At 40.7% G+C, this 24,922-nt stretch overlaps 1 long non-coding RNA gene across 1 annotated transcript in view; it reads left to right on the top strand.

Moving 5' to 3' along the window:
- Positions 1–363: 363 nt before the first annotated feature.
- LOC309537523 overlaps positions 364–24,922 on the top strand; it is a 940,942-nt gene continuing 916,383 nt past the window's right edge. The window contains exons 1-2 of the long non-coding RNA XR_014221953.1: positions 364–783; positions 1,334–1,461. This is a non-coding gene — a long non-coding RNA (uncharacterized lncRNA). The remainder of the gene's footprint in view (positions 784–1,333; positions 1,462–24,922) is intronic.

The following is a 24,922-nucleotide window of genomic DNA, read 5'->3' as shown; positions in this document are numbered from 1 at the left end:
TTTGACTACAGCAGGGAAAATGCAATGAACTGCTGTAGTGAATGCCTTGATGCACCTGTATGGTGATGATGCACCAAACAGTCAGCCAGATTGAAGGGTGGGGATAGGGGTACCTGCTTGGCCATTGTGGGTCTTCTTCTTCTTTGGCGATCACTCATAGCCAAGTAAGATTGTCTTCCATAAACACGGTTTTAACAATGAGTTCATAAGTGACTGTGGAGGCCAATTCTGGACCCACACGTCCTTCCACAGTGGAGACATTAGTTCCCGAACAGGAGTTGATCACGGTGTGGATTTCTCTTAGCCTTTCTCTTAGCACGTGCCTTTCTCTTAGCACTTTTTCCCCTTGGGTCCTGAGTTTGAGTGTCTTCAAAGTCCATGACACCTTTGGTAAAGGCTGTTCTTCAACTGGAGTGCTCGCAGGCCAGTGTTTCCCAGTTGTCAGTGTTTATACTACATTTTTAAAGATTTGCCTTGAGACAGTCTTTAAACCTCTTTTGTTGACCACCAGCATTATGCTTTCCATTTTTAAGTTCAGAATAGAGTAGTTGGTTTGGAAGACGATCATCAGGCATCCGCACAACATGACCAGTCCAACCAAGGTGATGTTGAAGAATCATTGCTTCAACACTGGTGATCTTTGCTTCATCCAGTACACTGATATTAGTTCGCCTGTCTTCCTAAGTGATGTGTAAGATTTTTTGGAGAAACCATTGATGGAATCTTTCGAGAAGTTGGAGATGGTGTTTGTAAGTGGTCCATGTTTCACAAGCATACAGTAAGGTTGGCAGTGGCGTCCCAGTGGGGGGGCATGGGGGCGGTACGCCCCGTGTTCCATGCCTGCGGGGGTGACAATAAGTCACCCTGCGGGGGCTCGCGACAGTGCGAGCAGACATCGTGCCACCTTAGCTGCCTTTGGAGGATCCTTTCTTCACGACTGCAGCTGCAAGCAGAGGATCCCGGCACTGGCAGCAAACCACTAAGTACAGTGCATGTGCAGTGTCACACACATGCGCTGTATGTAGCAACGTCGCACATGCGCTGTACTTAGTGGTTTGCCACCGGTGCAACTCCAGCACCATACAGACAGTGCCGGGATCCTCTGCTTGCAGCTGCATCCGCGAACAGAGGATCCTCCGTTTGCAGCTGTAGCGGTGCCAGAGGGATCCCGGCACCATCCGTACAGCACTAGAGTGGCACTAGCAAACCGCTATACAGTGCATGTGTGGCGTCGCTACATACAGCGCATGCATCATATGTAGTGATGCTGCACATGTGCCCTACACTATGGCACCCGCCCCAGGTGTCACGACGCCTTCCTTCGCCCCTGAAGGTTGGTAGTACAATAGCTTTGTAAACAAGCATTTTGGTTTCCCTGCGAATGTCCTCAAACACTCTGTACTTCAACTGGGAGAAAGCCGCACTCGCAGAGCTCAGGCGATGCTGGATTTTGGCATCAATGTTGACCCTTGTGGTAACTGGATACTGAATGACATGGGTCTTGTTGTAATTCACAACAGAAGTTCATATGTGCGACAAGCAGTCTGTTCAGAGACAGAATTCCTGCAGCTCTTGGCCTGAACTTTCCAAGTACACCCAATAAACAGGTTATGTTGTGTGATTGCTTAAGAAGCCTGTACTATTCAGCATCCTAAACTTCCGTCAATACCCTTTTGATTGCTCTGACTGGATTTACAAATAATTTTAACTCATTATAGATCAGTTCGATCTAAGGATGAGTATCAATCGCCCGCATCTTCCAGTACTAAGCATTTATTTTATTTTATTTTATTATTTTATTTGGACTGAACACCATCAGACTGGCATAATGGGATTTAAATTTGCAATGATGATCACATCTGCCTCTTCAAATAAAATGAAGCTTTGATGGAGGATTATGTGAATAAGAAAAATCATTGAAATGGGGCCTCAGGGGAGGCTTAAGTAGTAAGAGATTATTATCTTCAAACAACACTCCTTTAAGAAAATAATGAAAGCCATGAAAAAAAAGTGACTTGTTTCAGAATTCATGGGAGAAAAACGGATAAGTCACTGTGCTGCTGTGTTAGGCTGCCATGTCCAGGGACATCGCTTATGTACTGAATTATTATGTTAAGACGTCTCCAAGAAATTAAAAGATTACAAAAATATATTTCTGAGAGGATTCTGGAGATTACAGTGCTAATAAAAATGGCTTATTTCTTGTAAATTGATGATCTTGGTTCACTGCATAGATAGAATTTTTATCCATACTAGAATATGCCTAGAAACAAACAGATAAATTTTTTGAGAGTTTTGACACCATTTTGTTGTTCCAGAGCAAGCCCTTATCATGAATGTTATACTCCGGAACACAGTTTTCAAAGCAGCAGATGAAAGCAGCTGCACACTTTTAAAACTATGGCTACCTCATGTTCCTGTCGATAACTCTGACATTTACTGGCTTGAGGAATGTAAGCGTATGTAGGAGGTGTGTGATTCCAGACATGGAACATTTCTCATTTTGGGTACAATCCGCCATTAGTATGGAACGGGAAACCCCTTAGTCACTGTCTAATAACAGTGACATGTGACCAAAGGTGCAGATAATTAGCTGCAAACTCATGGTTTAAAAAGTCAGATCAAACAGCACCTATACCACTATAAATTGTAAGTGCGGAAAGGACCTAACATTGGTCAGAACCCATAATATGTCAAACCCCATGCATTTTTACACAGTTCTAGGTATTGTATATATCTGTTTTTTTGTTGGTTACATTAGGATACTAGGAGAACATTTATACATAATACGTGTGTGTGTGTGTGTGTGTGTGTGTGAGAGAGAGAGAGAGAGAGAGAGAGAGAGAGAGAGAGAGAGAGATGTAAGAATGGTTCATACTTTTATCAATTGGTAAAAACAACTTACTTTTTGTCAAGCTCAATGAGATGAGAATTAGAGGGGGCGGGAAAACATTGAGGATATCAAGATATCAATATTTTCAGAAAATCCTATCCCTTATCCCAACGCAGCTCAAGAATGCACTTTTGACCACAGGATCCAAATTAAAAATCCATCCTGACTGTGATATGCTAGGCAACGTAAGTTTAGAGGGAGACTTATATAAAATACACCATTTCTTGGTCCTAAAAGCATACATACAATTGAGAAAATAAACACATCAATATCAGTAAATTATAGTCTGTATCTGAAAATCCTATAATAAGAGAAAGATGATAGAAAACACTGAAACATGACAGAAAATCATTGCTTAAAGAAATGCAAAAAGTTTACTAGTGTGGCTAGAAAGGGGATTTTGTGAAGTTGAGGGAGCAAACCATTACCCAAAGCCTTGGATTTAACAAGTAAACACACAAACACTACTAAACACATTCTTCACATATGCAGACTGGCATCTCCCAAACTGCTAACTCCTAAGCTTTACTCATAGTCACTGTATTCCATGCTTTGGTAGATCCAGACTGGATTATTGCAGCTCACTCTATATAGGGCTGCCCTGGAAGTCAACTAGGAAACTATAACTAGCCCCAAAGTCAGCAACCAGATTACTAGGCAAAAATGCATTAAATAAATAATAGCTGATTACTGGAAACTCCATGGTGTTCCATGAGAACCTAGGTTCTTTCTCACATCTGCTCAACATTTTTATCCATCTGGTGCTGCTCTGGCATACTTCTCCCTTCATCTTTCTACCCCTGCCTGGTACCTTGGACATTACTACAGCATAGCACTAGGAAACCTTTTTCACCCTGGTTACCACATTAGTTTCTGAAAGCTATAGGCTGTGGTTGGGGCCAGAGGCAAAAGTGGGTGAAGCAATTAATGCACAGTAGGCTAATTTCTGCACATGCACTCATGTACCCAAGAAGTGAAATCACCTTCTTGTTGCAAGAATGGTTTTTTATTGGACTCTTCAGAAGAAGTAAGGAAATGGGAGTAACAGCATAAAAGATTGTTGCTTATACCAATTTTGAGAGTGAGGGCATTGAGTCCTATCTTGTGTCCCATCTTGACACAAGGCACTTACACATTTAATAACAAGCCATTTCTTTTACCAAACTATTAAGAACGACTTTCCTCTGTACTGCAAACTTATATTTGTATTGGGGCATATTCAGTACTATTTTTCTAAAAAAAGATGTGCCAGAACTCACCATGAACACCTCCCTTGTCCTCTTATAATGACAACGGTGCACACCTGAGAGGTGCCAGAACTGAGTTCTGGTGAGTTTCACCTGAAAAAAAGCCCTGGACACATTGATCCCAAGCAACTAAGGATCTGATTCATTATTCTACCATGACTTTGATTCATAAATGGTGACATCTAATGAAGCATGATGTTGAAAGATTCAGGACTGACAAAATGAAGTAAATTATGGAATTCATTCCCAGAAGAAGGCTTTATACAGCTTAGGACCTGGTTACTTAAAAGACTGCCTTATCTCCTATATACTCAATAGATTCCTGCAGTCTAACAGAAAATGTCTGCTTTGAAACTTCCAAAGATTTTGTTTTTTTTTTTTATTTTTATAATATTTTTTATTAGTTTTACAAAAGTTTTTATAACAGACAAACACAAAAAAGAAAACAAACAAACAAACAAGTATAATTTCATAATGTCATTTCATAAACTTCTTTCCTCGGACTTCCCCATACCTCCCCTTTCTGCATCCTCATGTCCAAATTTTATAGCAACTTATAAATGTTTTTTCCAACTCTAATTCGTCATAGTCCTTTCTAATTCTAATCTTATATTACTGCAACCCTTTCTCTCTATAGAGTCTCGACATTCTAAACTTCATCAAGTTTATAGTAGTCCTTAAGATAAATCTTGAATTTCTTCCAATCTTCTTCCGCAGTCTCCTTTCCCTGGTCTCGAATTCTGCTCGTCATTTCCGCCAATGTCATATAGTCAATCACTTTCATCTGCCATTCTTCCACGGTGGGTAGATCTTGTGTCTTCCAATACTTTGCGATCAGTATTCTTGCTGCTGTTGTTGCATACATAAAGAAAGTTCTATCCTTTTTTTGCACCAATTGGCCGACAATGCCCAAGAGAAAGGCCTCTGGTTTCTTAAGAAAGGTATATTTAAATACCTTTTTCATTTCATTATATATCATCTCCCAGAAGACCTTAATCTTCGGGCATGTCCACCAAAGATGATAAAAAGTACCTTCAGTTTCCTTACATTTCCAGCATTTATTGTCAGGCAAATGGTAAATTTTTGCTAGCTTAACTGGGGTCATGTACCACCTGTATACCATTTTCATCACATTTTCCTTTAAGGCACTACATGCCGTAAATTTAATTCCGGTGTTCCACAACCTTTCCCAGTCAGCAGACATAATGTTATGACCAATGTCCTGTGCCCACTTAATCATAGCTGATTTAACTATTTCATCTTGTGTGTTCCATTTCAACAGCAAGTTATACATTCTTGACAAATTCTTAGTATTGGGTTCTAGCAGTTCTGTCTCGAGTTTTGATTTTTCCACCTGGAAGCCAATTTTCCTGTCTTGTTTAAAAACCTCCGTTATTTGATAATAGTGGAGCCAATCTTGTACTTTGGGTTTTAGTTTTTCATGGCTCTTTAATTTCAGTTTCTCTCCATCCTGTTCTAAAATCTCACAATACTTTGGCCATCCGACCTCCATATTAACTTTCTTATGGGCCTTCGCCTCTAAGGGTGACAACCATCTAGGGGTTTTGTTTTCCAACAGGTCTTTATATCTCATCCAAACATTGAACAACGCTTTCCTTACAATGTGATTTTTAAAGGCACTATGCACTTTGATTTTGTCATACCATAAATATGCATGCCAACCGAATGCGTTATTGAAACCTTCTAAGTCCAAGATATCTGTATTCTCGAGGAGCATCCACTCTTTCAGCCAGCAGAATGCTGCTGCCTCATAGTACAATTTTAAGTCCGGCAGGGCAAATCCCCCTCTTTCTCTTGCATCTGTTAATATTTTATATTTTATTCTGGGCTTTTTGCCCTGCCAGACAAATTTCGCAATATCTTTCTGCCACCTCTTGAAACAGTCCATCTTGTCAATAATCTGCAAAGTTTGAAACAAAAATAACATTCTAGGCAATACATTCATCTTAATTACTGCAATTCGGCCTAACATTGATAATCTCAAATTTGACCATATTTCTAAGTCTTTTTTAATTTCTAACCAACATTTTTCATAATTGTCCTTATATAAATTCAAATTTTTAGATGTTAAATTAACCCCTAGGTATTTCACCTTCTTAACCACCATCAAACCCGTCTCTTCTTGAAACTTATTCTTCTCCATATCTGTCAGGTTTTTCCCTAAGACTTTAGTTTTTTGTTTATTCAATTTAAATCCAGCTACCTGGCCAAATTGTTGAATTATCTCCAACACCTTTTTCGTGCTAGCGTATGGCTCTTGTAAAGTCAGAACTAAGTCATCTGCGAAAGCCCTTAACTTATAATGTTTTGCTCCGACCTGTACACCTTTAACTTGCTGGTCCTCTCTAATCATGTTCAGCAACACCTCCAGGACCGAAATAAAAAGCAATGGGGAAATTGGGCACCCCTGTCGTGTTCCTTTTTCTATCTTAAGTTCCTCAGTTATTACATTGTTTACAATCAACTTAGCTTTTTGTTCGGAATATATTGCACCCATACCATTCTCAAAACCTTGTCCTACCCCCATCCCATGAAGGTTCTTTTTCATAAAACTCCAAGAAATGTTGTCAAAGGCTTTCTCCGCATCCACAAATATCAAAACTGCTTTAGTATTTATGTTCACCTCTAACTTTTCCAAAATGTCTATTATATTCCTAACATTGTCTGAGAGGTGTCTCTTTGGGGGAAAGCCTGCTTGGTCTCTATGAATCTTTTCCATCAATACTCTTTTGAATCTTTTTGCTAAAATGTCTGCAAAAATTTTGTAATCCACATTGAGTAACGAGATTGGGCGGTAGTTCTTCAATTGAGTCTTTTCAGTCTCTGTCTTTGGTATGAGTGAAATATATGCTTCTTTCCACGATTCAGGTGCCTTTTTTCCCTCTAAGATCTCATTACAGACATCCTTTAACGGTTGTATCAACCATTCTTTTAACGATTTGTAATATCTGGAAGTCAGTCCATCTGGCCCTGGAGATTTGCCCAATTGCATGTCCTGAATGGCACCCTCTATCTCTTGTTCTGATATTCTCTGGTTTAGATCCACCTTACTTTGAGGAGAGATTTTTTGTAAACCATGTTTATTAAGGAATTTATCTATGTCTTCTTCATTTTGTAATCCTTGGGAATAAAGTTTTTTGAAATAGCTCACAAAACAGTTTCTTATCTCATTTGGTTTAGATATGGTCCTTCCATCCACTTCCAAACTTGAAACTGTATTTAATTTCTGTCTTTTCTTGAGTTGCCATGCCAAGAGTTTGCCACATTTGTCTGCCGACTCAAATGTCTTTTGTCTCATTTGCTTTATTTTCCACTCTATCTCTTGGTTCATCAATTCCATATATTGTGTTTGATACAATTTAATCTCCCTCAAAATCTCCTGGGACTTTGGTTTTGACCTTAATTTTTTCTCTCCTTCTTTTATCTTTTCCAAAATTTTTTCTCTTTTCTCCTTCTGCTTTCTCTTCTTTATTGAGTTTTGTTGAATCAAAAACCCTCGCATCACAGCTTTACTTGCGTCCCAGATCACTCTTCTTTCCACATCGCCCCTTAGATTGATTTCAAAATAGTCCTTTAAGGTTTTTTGGGCCTTCAAGTGGAACTCTCTATCTCGAAACAGGGTGTCATTCATTCTCCATCTAAACTGACCAGTTGTTGTAAGTTTCATTTCCATCTTCACGGCGTTATGGTCGGAGCACGTTTTTGGGCAGATTTCTACCTTCTTAATCTTCGGAGCCATTCCACTAGTAATCCAGATTTGGTCGATTCTGGTCCAGGTCATCTTTGCTTGGGAGAAAAAGGTTCCCTCTCTTTCAAGAGGGTTCCTTATTCTCCAAATGTCTATTAAGTCCATATTTTCAGTCATTTCAAAAAAAGTCTTCGGGAGTCTCCCTTCTTTAGTGAGTATCAATCTTTGTGTCTTGTCCATGTTTGTAGAAACTACACCATTCATATCTCCCATGATTATCATGTTATATTCCAAATAGTCCATCAGGGTTTCATGAAGTTTTTTGAAGAATTCTGCTTTACCTTCATTTGGTGCATAAATCCCAATTATCAAAAATTTTTCTCCTTGTGCTTGAATCTCCACCGCTAAATATCTTCCTTCTTCATCTTTAAAAATCATTTTTGGGGCCCACTTCTCTTTTACATAAATCACAACTCCTCTTTTTTTCACTTTGTCCGACGAGATAAATTCTTGTCCCAATTTTTTATTCATAAGCAGTCTCCTGTGGGCTCTAGTTATGTGAGTTTCCTGTAAACAAATCACGTCCAGTTGTTCTCTGTACAAAATGTGGAATACTTGTCGTCTCTTCAAAGGCATGTTCATCCCATTACAATTCCAGCTAAGGAATTGCAGGGCCATCTTGTTATTTTTCTGGTATTCCTCCAACTGCTCCCAATTGTTCTTCCTCCTCTGTTGGTGGTGGAAGGTTCTGTCCAAATGAGAGGTTCAAGATATCTATTACACTCCTTTGCTCAGCAATTGGGTCTACAGTTCCTTTCTGTAGATCTTCTTGATTTTTATGCAGGAAGCTGTCTTTATCCTGTGTCGTCTTTATTTTCACCTTCTTCCCCCTATAGTCAAAGGACAGTCCCTGTGGAAATTCCCACCTAAAACGAATGTTGTTCTTCTTGAGCAGGTAAACCAGGTCCTTATAAGAAGCTCTCAAGTCCAGAATATGTTTAGGGATATCTTTAAAGATCTGTATCGGTGAATTCCCAATTTGTAAGGCCTTTTCAAAATGCAGTCTTAATATTTTGTCTCTTTCCTCCTTCGATCTCAAGGTGATCAAGCAGTCTCTCGGTACCTTTCTATTCTGTCTTCTGCCCAGTCTGAATGCCGTTGTGATTTTGATTTCGTCTTCCTCTAAGTTTTCCCAAGCATCAGCAAACTCCTTCGTTAAAAAGTCCGTAAGATTGTCTCCTTCGTCCTCTGGAATTGATCGTAATTTCAGATTCCTTTCTTTTCTTTGTAGTTCCCACAGTGCCAGAGTTGCATCGTGGTCATAGACCTTCCTGGCAATCGGTTCTAATTTTTCCTGAGTCTCTCCAGCAATAGTTCTGGCTTCCTCCGCAATTTGACGTGTGGCAGAGTTCTCTTGCGTAAGCTTATTTATAGATTCTGTATTCAAATCAAGTCTTGCTGTCAAGTCTGTCAATTTCTGTGAGTTCTCTGTCAATTTCTTAGTGTTCTCTGCCGTTTGCTTTGTTAAATTCTCCAGGGATTGATTTATCTTAAGAAGGGCTTGCGATACTGCATCCATGGAGACTGCTGTACCTCTTTCTTGTCCTGTTGTCACTGTAGAAGTTATTCCTGAGATCGAGCCTCTTTTCTTGTGTTGCTGCAGCTGTTGTTGATATTGCCTTGTCTTGGCTCTCGTGCTTATCTCGTCTGCTGGGCCACTCATATCCCAAGGTCGTTTCCCACAAGAGCCTTCTCCTAAGAAAATTCCACTGTCCCAAAGCGTAGCAACTTTTAGTTTACCCTCTAGAGGGAGCAAATCAGAATGTCCGCAAACCGAAATAAAGAGTGTTAAAAAGCAAATTTATCAGGAGGCTTCTATAAGTATAATGCAACACTTTCCCAGTAAATAGAGTCCCAGCCTTCCCTGATATAATGTATCCACAAAGTCCCAAAACTTTGTAACAAATGAACAATAAAGCTTCCACTTTGTTACTTTCACAGGAATCTGAAGTCAGTTCAGTGTTCCTTTGTTTTATGAGCAGTTCGTACCAGGTTGGAGGCTGCAGAAAGTTTCCTTTTCCTTTAAATTAGTCATGCAGCTTATAAAGTCACTTTTTCCTCCCCTCTGCCCTGCAAGCTGGAGGGGATAGTCAAAGTCCAAATGTCGGGTTCAAGCATTTAAAAACGATTTTCCCTTGCGGATGCAGCTTAGTAACTTTCGTTGCTTTGATTATCATGCAGTCGGGGGAAGGCAGACTTCCTTAATTTTTGCCTTTCCCGTTTTCAGCCTAATTTCAGGTAGTTTTAATTCGAATAGAGGTTCAGTCTTACTCACGGGTCTTTTTTGTCCAGATTATTCAGGAAGGGAATCGGCGCTCTCCACTAATGGCGACGCGGCTTCACTCTGCGGGCTGGGTAGCGACTCTCAGCACCGCGCTCCCCCGTTGTCGTTCCGGAGCCTTTAAAAAGGCTCTTTCTGCGGTAAAGAGGGGGCGCTTCGGGTGCCCACCGAATCTCCGTGTTCACAGGATCCGTTCCTGTGATTTTAGGGGTCCCCCGCTTGCCGAAGCGGGTCAGACCCGAACTCGCAGAGCCGTCCTCTCTCCGGAGCTCGGAGAGAGAGCAGCCATTAGCGCTGGCGCCGAACCGGAAGTCGAAACTTCCAAAGATTTTGGAAGCTCACCCTGCAGTAACTCGGAGGGCTTTCAGCATGGTTTTCCCAGTTCCATGAAATAACATTCCTATTGAGATACAACTGTATCTGTATTTTCTGGAAACATTTGAAGACATATTGGTTGTTACAGTCTTCTCAGCAGGATAAATGGATCTTTGCCATTGTGTTGTTGTTTTTTAACGTGTTGGCAGTTTTGTGGGGTTATTGTGCATTTTTAATGCTTCAGAAGAGGATCAGACAAATTCATTGAAAATAAGGCTATCAAAAGCAACTAGCTTGGATCTCTCTACTTTGACGTTTCATATCTAGTGGAGACCAATAATCAGGCAATGGGCAGCAAAGAAGAAAAAAGATTTATTTTTGTACAAGGATTGTTTCTCATCCAACTTGCAGTGTAGACAAGAGACCCCACTTACAGGTGATATGCATACTTTTATAGTTCCCAACAAGCAGCCTGATGCATACATAATTGCTTCTAACAGTTCCCATGTCACCCAGTTGCCAGTGTCCCCACTCTAGCTTGTCCCAGCATTTCTGCTTCAGGTGATTTCTCTTAACCAGTGTGTCTCTATTTTTCCAACACAATTCTCAACACACGCCACAATGGCAATATTCTACATCTGCTGTTGGAGGCAGTATGCCTCTGCATACCAGTTTCTGGGAATCACAAGTGGGGAGAGTGCTGTTGTACTCAGGTTCTACTTTTGAGCTTTCCAACAGCATCTGGTTATCCACTGTGTTGACAAGATGCTGGACTACATGGACCATTGGCCTGATCCAGCAGGATCTTTTGATGCTCTTAAAACAGAGACCAAACCAAATCTTTTCTACATCCCTATGTCAGAGCAGGCTATACCAGGTTACATGAACAATCATCTGACCTGGCTTTAGGCAGATTCCTTTGTTCTCATCTCACCTAGCCTCTTTGATTCCTAGAAGATTTTGCATATATTTATGTGTGAAGACACCCTTCCCAAAATGCCACACAATGCTTCCCATGAAATAATAATGCACTGCATAAATATTTATACCCAAATACAGCCTATCTGCATACAAGGTTTACCTTCAAACCATCCAAATCAATTAAAGCTGACAATGATCAAAACTCATTTCACAATTCCCAAGTCTATGACTTCCTGTTGACATATTCATAAACAATTCTTGCAATTGAATTCACCAATTAGTGCATGATATGTTGCACAGCAGGCTGTGAGCTGAATATAACAAAACTACCCCAGAAATGGCAAGCATGTTATACTGTAGGTAGATAATTCATATGCACCATCACCCCTGAAGTCAGTATTACTCTTATTCGAGCTGCAGAGGAACCTGGAGAAGTTCCCCCTTTTAATTTAAATAGATTGCCACAATTGCTGGAGTTCCATTAACATTCATTCAAAATGCATTAGCACCTTGCACTGGGTAATATCAACTTAAGACAAACCACTAAAGCACTGAGCCTCCCATGGTTTTCATGCTGCTGATTTCAATTACTATTATTCTTACATCTTTTAGCAACAGATTCACTATTGAATGTCCTTGGTGCTTCCTTTATGTAGCAGTAAATAAAATGAAAATATCTTAATGTGCTGTTAAGGTGAAACAGCTGCAAACATCCAGGGCACAGTGTGTTCTCATACTCACAAATAGAAAGCTGTGCCTTGTTTAAAAGACACAAATTGATAAAGGATGCTGTATGACCAGGTTTTCCAAATGGCCTACAGGGCATCCAAAATCTCCGTCAAACTGAATGTCGTCAAGGGGTATGTGAAGCAATGGTGGTGAGGGGTGAGATCTGGGGTGAGTCCCAAAGTCTAGATATAGAAATCTGGCAGGTACTAAGCCTGAGGTTCCCAACCCCCTGCTGTATGTGGGCCTCCCCACATTCAGGGTAGGGAGCTTCCCCATACTCTTTCAACAAGGTTGGGGATTTCATTTAATTATTTAATGAAATTTATATACTGTTTGGTTGTTAATAATAATAATAATAATAATAATAATAATAATAATAATTTACTTATACCCCACTCATCTGGCTGGGTTTCCCCAGCCACTCTGGGTGGCTTCCAACAAAATATTTCACAATTCTCCATTTTCCAAGGCTTGGGATTTCATTGGGCTTGTCCAAAGTTCTAAGCCTTAAAAAGAAGCCCTTTGGCCTGAATAAACAGTTATCCAAAGCGAACTTTCAGATGAAATGCCGGGTGGTGGAGAAAGAGGCAAACAGGATGCTGAAACCACTACCTTCTGGGTTAACACATGCTGCTACAAGCCATGCATTGCCATGGCTACCTGATTCGCAGCAGGAACATTAGCAGTTGTTCCACCAAGAACCAGCAGCTGGTGGTCATAATTTTCCATCATCTTCCCCCATCCCCATAAAAAAAGTCTGCACATAAGTATTTTTATGAATTGCACATGCATATGTTTTGAAAAAGCTTTTTAATTAGTACGTATGATTTTGTACCATAAGCCTGAAATTGAACCCAATCATCTGGGTTCATATGTGAGTAGGCGGACATTATTGTACCTGTGAAAAGGCTCCTACGCAGGCAATTATGTATTTCTATATTTATTTATAAGATTTGCATTCCACCTTTTCTCCAAGGAGCTCAAGGTGCCAGACTTAGTTCTCTCCCTCTCCACGGGTTAGGCCAGAGTGCTGGCCCAGCGTCACCTTGTTGAGTTTCATGGATGAGATAGGACTTGAATACTGGTCTCCCAGGTCCTAGTCCAACACTCTAAACTCCACAACACACTTGATCTCCAAGCCTTCTTCCAGGTCAGAGCTGAATTCATGCAGGTCTACAAGCTGCAAGCTTTTCAACAGTATTTTGTCTGCTGGCAAGCACCACTAACAGTTCACTGGAATTCAACCTTTCCCCATGAGCCTTTGAAAAGTGATAGGCTTTAAAAAATGGGAAAAAAGGAGAAGAAATTCAATATGAACTGCTTCGACTTTTTGTTTTGCTCTGTTTTTGTGAGCTTTCTACAGTCAATGACCATTTTGTGCGTATAAACATGCCCCACCCTGTTACACCCCACCGCTGTTATACTCCTGTTATGCCCTTTTCAAGATGTGCCAAGTGTTGTTTCTAGGTCACTTCTAGACACACGTTAATCAGTCATTACCTGTATATATAATTAACTTAGTTCTTCTGTCTGCCTCACTCACCCTCTTCTTCCTCCTCACAGGGCAAATGGTTTCAGCTGAAGCCTTAGGTTGGAATTCATGTGTACAAATTTTTTATGCTTTGCATGTATTTGCAAGCTCTTTTTCTGATTTTGGTAATCTCTCTCTCTCTCTCTCTCTCTCTCTCACACACACACACACACACACACACAACTGACAAAAACAGAACACATAACTTTTTCCTTGTATTTGAATAGCACTACCTTAAGTTTGCTAGATAATCAACAACTGAAACATTAAGCGTCTTCAACTAAAAAATCAATAAAAAATCAACATGACTTCAAAGAAAATACATTTTGGATGGGAACACTGATGTGAAATGCACGGTTATTTCTTCCTCAGATATCCAAAACATGAAATATCTCTGCTCCCTTGAAATGGACGTTTCTGTTTGTGTGCCCCCTGCCCCCATACCTCCTGGTGCTGCTACTGTTTTGGTTTGCTGAAATACTTTAAAAAGAGAAAACAAAACATCAAAAGGAAATAGCCAGAAAAGGGAATTGTTGCCAGCAAACCTCAGAACAAATAAGCCCTGCTAACTATAAATGTGTGGGAAATGCTAAAGAAGAAGAGTGCTTCAGGAGGAAACAAGCCCTATGCAAAATTGGGTCACACCAAGTCATTACTTTCCCCTGCTCTTCTTCACCAAGGGAATTGGAACTCTGTGACTTCTTTCACTTTGCTCCGAGGTTTTTGACATCCGCTTCTCTCCTTTCCTTTTAATTACTCAAACGAAGAAGTAAGGGAGGATGTCCACCTGACCGCAAGCGCTTTGGAGACCTGCTCTTTATACAGAGTAAATTAAGTCATTAACTGGAGAGCTATCTATAAATCACCTTTGGAAGCACAGCATCTGTTGCAGTCACTTTTCATAAACTCCATTCCCTGACCTGCGTAAGCTGCTTCTTCAGGGTCAATAGAAATCAAGGCCTCATTCACCTTTTTCTTCACAAAAGAATTTAGATGTTTTGCTGGTTTCAAAAAAATAATAATTCAGGGGCTATTGAGATTTTGGATTGTCTTTCCTTTATTATTCCAGTGTGTGCTTTGTGTTTTGTGGTGTATCCTTGCACTCACCCTGGCTTGTGTCGGCCTCCAGTGATGGGTTGGGGTGTGACTAGAGTGTCAAAGCTCAAGTAAGAACAAATGCTGCAATATTGCCAGCACATCAGGAAGAAGAGTCAAGTCAAGCAATTGTGGATAAATAGGTTATATTTATTAAATATAACAACTTTAGGATCCACATAACAAATTAACTAGTCCAATTCAACCAATGTAACCAAATCAAATTAAGTCCGGGCAGGTGTTCATTGATAGATGGGGGTAATTTCTACACCCATCACCCGGGCAAGTTAACAGCCACACGCAGCTAGGTTTCCTAAGATTCCTCCCTCCCTGCTCTGTGGACCTTGGGTGTAAGAGCCCAACATTGGCCCCATTGGTCAATGTTCACCCCATGTGTCCGTAGGCCAAAGGGCACCCCCCAGCACCTGCAGGTCATGCCTGATAACAGTGACTGGGATGCCCACATCCAAACACTGCCATCTTCAGCTATCCCTAGGGCTGTCATATGAAAGATGGATCAAGCTTGTTTTCTCCTGCTCTAGAGGGTTGGATTCAAGTTAGATGAAAAGAGAGTCCAACTAAACATCAGGAAGAACTTTCTGATAGTAAGAACTGCTCGACAATAGAACAGACTCCCTCAGAAGGTGCCTCACTCATTGGAGGTTTTAAAGCAGAGGTTGGCTGGTCATCTGTCATGGATGCTTTGATTGAGATTCCTGCATTGCAGGGGGCTAGAGGACCCTTTGATTTCTATAATCCTATGGTTCTCTGTAAAAAAAATTCACATAGGAGAGTTTCTCCATTTTCATGAAATGCTGCTCTAACACTGAGCTTTGGTCCTTCACCCAAACTAAGTTCTTTGTGGGAAGAAAAGGGTAGATGTGTAACAAATAATCATAAAGAAAATGACAAAATATATTCATCCAAGATGAAGTAGAAAAAATGAAACAAAAATCAGTTGGGAACTGGCTGTATTGAGGGTATGGGGAGTTAAGCTGGTGGGCTATTTGAAGAGCTCAAGAGAGGTGAAAACAGATCTGTGGGTGATGTCATTAAATGTGTTTTAACCTATTTTAAGCCCAGTGTATCCTCAATTCATTGGTCATTGATTGCTCACACAGTGCACCAGTACTGTGCTCCAGGTAGCAGTCAGGCATAGTCATTACTGAGCCAAACTAATTAGTAAGATAGAGATCAAATACCTCTGGCCCGTTAGAAACAACTGGGGTCATTCCCATATTCTGAAATGAATTTATTCTGTGTTTGTAGACATGTTGGTTTCAATTGAATGAATCATCCCCACTTATAAAGGTGGGACTAGTGAAAGCCAGGACAGCACTCCAGTTTGACAGGAATGAATTTTGTCTGTTAAGCCCTTACAAATAAAAAGTATGAGTATTTATATGTTTTTTTTAAACTCCCACAACTTCACTGTAGCATGTATGGCAAAAGCCTACCAAGCAAGAGAGTCAATCAATATTTAGTAAAATAACTTAGAAAACAATAGATAAATTGTTGTACTTGGAGATTACCTTTGTTGCTTGTCTCTCCTTATAAAATTAGTTTTGCTGAAGAACCATCATATAGTACATGCCTTGGGGAAATAAGGCAGTGCATTTTTTATTGTCTTCAAATCTATTTTATGCTCTGCTGGAGTCAGCACTAAATTTGAAGCAGAAAACCTCATACAGTGAGAGCAGTCAATGATCTTGGGAGAAATATTCAAATGAAACTCAGGTGATTATGTATGGAAACACATCCTTTTGCTTAAATATAGGGCCATAGGCAAATAGAACAGAAGGCTGCCGGTAATACAAAATCAAAGGTCACCCAAGCAATTGTTGGAAAGCACACTCTTTTTGAACTTGATGTTAACACATAAAGCCTTGGGCAACTTGGGACCAGGTTAGATGAAAGGCCACCTTCCTGTGTATTGGCCCATAAGATCTCTTAGATCACCTGGGGGAATTCTATTCATGGTGCCACATCCTACAGAATATATTTATTTTATTTATATCATGCATTTATATCCCAGCTTATTTCCCAAGGAGCTCCGAGGAGCTTACATGGTTCTCCTTCTCCTCATTTAATCCCCCCCAACGATCCTGTGAGATAGGTTAGGCTGAGGGCAGTGAATGGCCCAAGGTCATTCAGTGAGCATCATGGCTGAGTGGGGATTTAAACCCTGGTCTCCTAAGTCCTGGCTAAAAGCTCTAACCTATCCGATCCTATATTACACTATACTACACTGGATCTTATAGGGCATGTAATAGGAAAATGACCTAAGCATGGACATTTTCTGCAGTTGTCCCTATTCTGTGGAATGTTGTTGCTTCTGCCATACACAAAGCAGCAGTCATCTATTGTTTCAAATGCTAAATACAAGGTGTGACCGGAAAGTTCGGTGAATGTTCACAGAAATCGGACAGCGAGCAATATTTGAACATACAATCAGCACCGGAAACCCACAAAATGCTCACAATTGTGTATGGAGATGAAGCTGTAACTTGAAAGACAGTGTATGAGTGGTTTAAACATTTCTGTGAAGTATGGCAAACCATTGACGATGACCCTCGGTCTGGCAGACCATTGACGAGCAGAATGGCGGCAAATGTCAACAGAGTTCATGAGTTATTGATGCGGGATCAGAATTCGTCTGTCTGAATGAGGGCGGAAGAATTGCATATTCTGCATGAAATCATTACTGAGGTTTCTGAGTTGTCCCACCCTCCTCCTGATCTGGCTCCACTGGATTTGTTTCTTTTTCCAAAACTGAAATCTGCACTGAAAGGGCACAGATTTTCCAACACACGTCCAAGCTGCTGTGACGTGGGAACTGAAAGCAGTATGAAAAGAGAACTTCTCCATAAGTTTTCAACAGTTCTGTGAACATTGTCAATAGTGCATTGTATCAGAGGGGTCCTACTTTGAAGGCCTGTAAGGTATGTAGGTTTGAATATTTCTCGCTGTCCAATTTCTGTGACCATTCACCAAACTTTCCAGTCACACCTTGTATATACCTATCTTATCCCCCAGGCTTTCCATGACCTATAAGATTGGCTCCTGCTTTGTTTTTAGAGGCTTCTGTACTATGGTTGTATTGGTTGTATTTTTGTTCTAATGATATTCTTTTTGATATATTGTATGTGTCTTAGATAGTCTTTAAATATTGAGCAATTTATAATGCTATTCAATAAGCAAACAGTCAAAATATTACCAGGACCGGGTGACAAAAGTCTACCCAGAACTTAAGATCTCCATTAGAGGCCCTTCTGAGGTTATCCCTGCTAAATGAGGTATGAGGGTTGGTTACCAAAGAAAAGGCATTTTTCATGGTGGTGCCTTAATTGTGGAATGCTGCTTTGAGACCATGAGAGAGACCATGGGTAATGGGTATATCTTGCTCAGTATTTTCTGAACTGACTGGCACAGGGGCTATCTAGGATTTCAGACAGGAGGCATTCAAACCTACGGGTGCTGGGGATTGAACTTCGGACCTCCTGCATGAAAAGCATGTACTCTGCTGCTGGGTTATGGTCCCTGAACTCCTGAGGATCGAATAATTCAACTGAACTGATCATAATAAATTTGGTTCGAATTTCACTTCAGGTTAAATCAGCAAGTTTAATTCAGGGATGGGGAACCATCCAGGTCTCTCTATCTGCCCTCCCCAGAGTCCCCCCCTCCAACATTCCTAATTTCCCTAGAGTGGGCACTTCCTGTTCCACTTGTCTGGAGTTTCCTCCCCCTGCATGTAATCTGGTAGATGGGCGTGACTCTATAAAAGAGCCGAGTCATGCAACCATTTTCTCAGTCTAGTTTCGTCTTTCTATTGTCTTGTTGATCTTTTGCTGCCATGCTGCTCTCTTGCAGCCATTTTGTTATCTTAATGTAATTTTGCTGTCTGCTGGCTCTCAGCCAGCAGCACATGAGTTCAGTCTCCATATGAGATGAACTCAGTTTCTTTATGTAACCACTAAGTAAAGACTGCTTTTCAGGGATCAAATCATGAACTGAAATGAGAGTAAACTTTTTGTTACTTTACTCAGAAAGACTCTCGTGTCTTTATTCTTTTAAGAGGGATTAAAGGGAACACCAGGAAATAATCTTAACTAAGAGATTCAAATGAATATGCAAACTAACTTCCAGCTATATTGAGGGGAATCTGCTCTGCTACATCACTTACTAGCGTAAGAGAAGGAAGGATAATACTTATTCAATATACCCTTTCCTACTATCCTTAACATTCCCATCTCCTCACGCCACACATTTTACTAGCTCTGATTTACAACTTCTTTGAGTATTTTTGCTTGGTTGGAATTGTCCTTGAACTCTTGCCTGAACGGATGGTAGAGCAAGGCATGTGAATGTGTGTAGAAGCTAGTCTATTGCACATTGGTAAAATGTACATCATTTGCTCTGCCTACTTTTGCCTCCAGCCCTGCTAGCCACTGGCATGTGGCTCTTGAAAGGTTTCCCAGAGGGAATATGGTCTGAAAAACTGTTTCTCACCCCTGCTTGCATGCATGCAAGCACAGGACCATGTGATAGTCTGATAATTCACAGGATATAAGGGGGCGGGAATTGAACTGTTAGATGTGATGCATGCATATGTGTACATTTAAAAAAAAATCTTTGCATTCTTTAAAGATATTATTTGTATTATTTATTGCTTTATAAATTTGTACACAAAATAACATCCAGGTAATTCCTTATATTCTTCAAGTATCATGTAAGATATTTCAATGAAGTTCTATTTAAGGCTTTAAAGAAATGTACCTAAAGAAAAAACATGCAGGCAAACACCATCTGATTAGAAATCTTCAGAGGCCTGATAGCAGAGATAACTGTTAATAGGATATTGAACCTTTCCCCTCAACAATGTCAGAGAAATCCAGCCCAGGCACGCACCGACCAAAAGATTCTGTTATCTGTTAGTTCTTGCTTCTCATACATGCATGCAAAATTAATTTATATCCTCCACCTGCTTCTAAATTCAAAAATGTCTGATTTGTAGACCGTCAGGCTTTGCTAGGACATCTTATATACCGTGTGTAAGGTCAATATTGTTATCTTTCTCATGATCCCTGAGATAACCTGGTAATGTTTAGTAGGTGCACTGGGTAGTTGTTTGCTAGATATAAGAGTAGGACAGGGACTCCCAAACTGTGGTATTTGAGCTTCACTCAAGTGGTCTGTTCTGTGTCTATGAAGAATGGCAGGACCAGCAGCTGTGAATGGTGTGTGCCATGGCTGTTCGATCATTCTAAAAATCTGAAAGTTCCATCCAGAAAATGAGCAGGACAGAACATATTTGGTGAGTGGAGTAGAGCTCAAAAGACAGAGCAAGAGGAAGTGACTTGAACAGAGTGAAAAAGATTAGGTGCTAAAAAGACAGAACAGGAGGAAGCAACTTGAAAGGATTGGAGAGGGAAATTAAATGTTTCACCAAGGGAGGGAGAGTTTAAGGACCACTGGAGTGGGGCATTGGCTGCTCTGTGTGGAAGAAGCAGAGAATTAAAAAAACAACCCACAAAATAAAAAATGAGCCTTCACACCAGATAAAAGTGAATCAGCTGACACCAGGACCAGATCAAGACGTGCTGCCTGAGGTGAAGATGTCTTCCCCTCAATTCCACATGCAGTCTACTGCCAGTACATTCTACCACCAACACCTGCACTGGCTTCCCATCTGCTACCAAACACAGTTTAAGGTTCTTGTACAAAGCCTTGAACAACTTTAACCCATATGTCTGAAGCCAATCACTGAGACAATGGTGGGGGGCACATTCTCCCATGGACCAGAAGCACAACTCATGTGAATGAAGAGCTTTCAAGGTAGTGAGTTCAGATTTATGGGATTCCCTCCCAGTAGAAACCAGAGAGAGAATCCTTGGCTGGGGAGCCACAGATGCTTCCCTCCTACACTAATTCAATCCCACCAGCAATAATCTGGTTATTGTTTGGAAGAACCTCTATTATCCTATTTGAATAAATATGACTTTTCCATCATTAGTCTTTCTCTTGAGTCTTTTATCCAGGGTGTATTGGCAAGGACATTTGACAGTTTGGGCCTTACACAGAGAGCCTATGCAAAACACCCTCTCACTCCCTTTCTCCCTCTACCTTTCCGTTGATCCTACATTCCCCACAAAAGGGCTCCTAAGGTGACTTACAAGGTTGAATAAAATACAGCCACATTTAACAGTTAAATAATTCATAGATGATGCAATCCTATCGCCACCTACCTGGCTGGAAACAAGCTGGATTGAATTCAATAGGATTTATTTCTGAGCAGTTTTGATTAGGATTGTTCTGTAGGACTGCAATGAAGCTCACTCAGTGACCTTGGGCTAATCACTGTCTCTCAGCCTAACCTACTTCACAGGGTTGTCGTGAAGATATAATGGGGGAAACCATGATGCCATGTTGAAGGAAAGATGAGAAATCAATGTAATCGTAATCGTAATAAAGATTGTTGTTGTTGTTTAGTCGTTTAGTTGTGTCCGACTCTTCGTGACCCCATGGACCAAAGCACTCCAGGCACTTCTGTCTTCCACTGCCTCCCACAGTTTGGTCAAACTCATGCTGGTAGCTTCGAGAACACTGTCCAACCATCTCGTCCTCTGTCGTCCCCTTCTCCTTGTGCCCTCCATCTTTCCCAACATCAGGGTCTTTTCCAGGGAGTCTTCTCTTCTCATGAGGTGGCCAAAGTATTGGAGCCTCAGCTTCACAATCTGTCCTTCCAGTGAGCACTCAGGGCTGATTTCCTTAAGAATGGAGAGGTTTGATCTTCTTGCAGTCCATGGGACTCTCAAGAGTCTCCTCCAGCACCATAATTCAAAAGCATCAATTCTAAAGATAGAAAGATAGATAGATAAATAGATGATAGATAGGAAGGAAACAGATGGCCTTACAGTTGTTGTTGGGCTTCACCTCTCACCACTGGACAATCTAGCTGGAGCCAATAGGAGTTGGAATCCACCTGAATCTGGAGGGCCACATGTTCATCAGCCAGTACATGTGTGAACTGGCCCTACATGTGCACTCACTTGTATATTGTACAGTATATGTATAAGGAGAAGGTAACAAACAGGGAGGGGGGTAATATTTATTTGACCTTTTTATGTCTAAGACATCCTGGCAATTTTATTGTCAATAAAACACTGTGCAATAACAATGTAACATCAGCAGGTCCCAGAGCCATATGTACAGTACACTGTCATAATAAAAAAGGAGGAATATTGCTCAGAGCACTGCAACAGCATTTTTGATTCATTTTCTCATCCCTGTCCTTGTACGAGAGTTTAATTAACTTTCAGGCCCTCATTATATTTTCATCTTTAGAAAGAAGTGCAGGGACCATGCAAGGGAGACGGGAATGTGCTCGCCGTCCTCACATCCTTCCAATCAAAAATCAGGAGTTGTGCTAGAACTGATGAAACCGCAGCCCATTTAATTCTCTATCTTAACAGCTTGCTGGCTATGAACTGATAAAAGGATTTACAGGTCAGCGCTGTCATATCTTTTTCTGCTGATTCAGGAAACTTGGAATTTGAGGGTTACTCACTGAATTTACCATCCTTGACACCCTTAAAGTGTTCTAGTTAAAGGCTGATAAAAGTCATTAAAAAAAAGAAAGAAAGAAACCTTCAGAACTCATTGGTGATCTTGTTAAAGCCCCTCCTGGTGTTTCCTTGAGGACAGAGCTGTAGAACGTCAGAGCCAGGGGTTGGATGTGTCTCTCCAAACTTCTCTGCTTGGTCCTCAGAGCTCTCCCCAGGCCACCCCAACTCACTCTGCTCGAACCCTTTGTGTTTTTGCTTGGCTGGAATGTGCCATTGAACTCGGATAATGCCTCTTGTTTCCCTGGACACAGAGCAGTGTGAAAAGAATCTTACTTATAAAGTTAAAATTTACACCCATTGCCTCTATCCCCACCCACCACTCCCATGTAACTTTCATAAGTTTTCCTAGTTGAGAATATAGCCCTCAGGCTGAAGAATGTTCCCCATCCATCCTTTAGGGCAAGGAAGTTGTGCCAGCAAATTGACAGCCAGTGCAATTCTTTCAATAGAAAATCAATGTGTTGGCAATATCCTGTCCCAGTGAGCAGTCGAGCCACTGCATTTTGCACCATCTGCAGCTTCTGGACCAACCTCAAGGGCACATAGAGTGCATTGCACTAATCCAGCCTGGAAGTTACCGGTGAATGGATGACAGTACTCAAGCGATTCCCATCCAGAACTGACAATATCTATCTTACCAGCTGACATTCCTATCTGTTGAGGTCACCTAGACCTCTAGCCACAAAGATGGACCCAGAAGCACCCTCAGACTACAAACTAGCTCTTTCAGGAGAGAACAACCCCTTCTAATGCACACAAATGACCAATAGGCTGGACTCGGGAACCACCCACCTACAGCACATCTTTCTTGCTAGAAATCAGAGACAATTCATTGGCCCTCATCCACTCTACCACCAAGTTTAGGCATTGGTTCAGGCCTCTTCTAATTCAGATGTTACAATGAAGTAGGGGTGGATATCATCAGCATACTGATGACACCTTGTCCCAAATGGTTCATATACGAGGTAAACAGCATTGGGTACAAGATGGTACTCTGCAGCACCCCACTGAACAACTGTCATGGGGCTGAAAGACAATCACCCAATGCTATTCTGTGAAACCAATCCTGCAGATAATATTGGGAGCACTGCAAAACAGTGCCTCCAATACCACTCCCACTAAGTTGGTTTCAGAAGGATTATGGTCAATGGTATCAAAAGCCATGAAAATATCAACTTAGAAAATAGGGTGGCTTTCCCCCTGTTATTCTCCCAATAAAGGTCATCCATCTTGAAATGAATCAAGATAATTATATGTTATTTCTGCTGATAATTTTATTGTTAAACTGCTGTAATTTGTTTTATAAGGAGCTACATAAATGGAATCAAATCAAATAAAACTAATACAAAACATCTGCTCCTTCCTTCAGATATGAACACGTGGAGGTCAAAAGCTCGGAGATTGCACAAACTGCATTACCTTGCTCCATGTGTTCGTCAAAATATCCACATAGAGTTTGTGTTATTATGCATCAAATTTGCCTCTCTCCACCACATGGCTTGCAAAGAGCAGGTGTTCATGGTTTTTTGCACAGATTAGGGGACAGGTAATGTCTTTAAAAAAAAAATCAACTCACAAATGCCTTTAATAATAGGGAGCACTTGATAGTTAAGAATGTATCGCTTTGAAGAAATAAAACTATTGAATCCTAATATAATGAAATTTCAGTAACGAATTACTGTGCAACCTTTATAGGATATTTGTCTTTTTATGTGCATTAAAACAGTAATAGTGATCATGCTGAGGATATTGTAAAGGCAATATAAAACAGAACTGCTTTTGTTAACCAAGAGAATAAACATACCGACAAGGCATGCTGTTACCTCACAGCTAAGAATCAGTGCAACATGCCAGCAATTTCCAAATACTCAGCCTTATCTTGCACCATGTAGTAAAGAAGAGTGGGGTGATAGTGATGTACCTCCAGTTGAGAGAAAGAATATACACCTTTTAAGAAATGACTTTAAAGGAATGCAGGGTGATTAAATTACATGTAGTCGGAGTGCAATAATACATGACAAAGCGACAAAAGAAAATGTAGAAATGTTAACAATTGGCTCAAGTAAGTAGCTGTTGAACTGTACAGTAGAAAGGCAACACACACACACACACACACACACACAGGGTTTCCCTGTTGCTTTCTCTTTGGCTTCTTAACTCCCATTGACTTCATTGGGAAATAAGAAACTTAACTGCGTACAGAATTCCAATCAAGTTAAGAGCCATAAGTTTTGTGTTGAACGATCCTCAGCTGAGGAAACATTGAAGAGCGGTTGTGACTCAATCTGTGTACACACCATACATTTAAGGCACATTTAAAGTGCAAGTTTCCCCCAAATAATCCTAGGAACTGTAACTTGTTAAGGGTACAGGGAAATGTAGCTCTGGTGAACAACAGCTCCCAGGAGTCTTTTGGTGAAGCCATGTGTTTTCAATGTATGGTGTAGTGGTTAGACAGTTGGACTATATCCTGGAAGACCAGAGTTTGAATCCCCACTCAGCCATGACACGCA

This window comes from Podarcis vaucheri, assembly GCF_965113315.1.
Source record: "Podarcis vaucheri genome assembly, chromosome: 7".
Taxonomy (NCBI): Eukaryota; Metazoa; Chordata; class Lepidosauria; order Squamata; family Lacertidae; genus Podarcis; species Podarcis vaucheri.
Note: the sequence above shows the minus strand (reverse complement) of the source record. Positions and strands in the feature narration are given on the sequence as shown.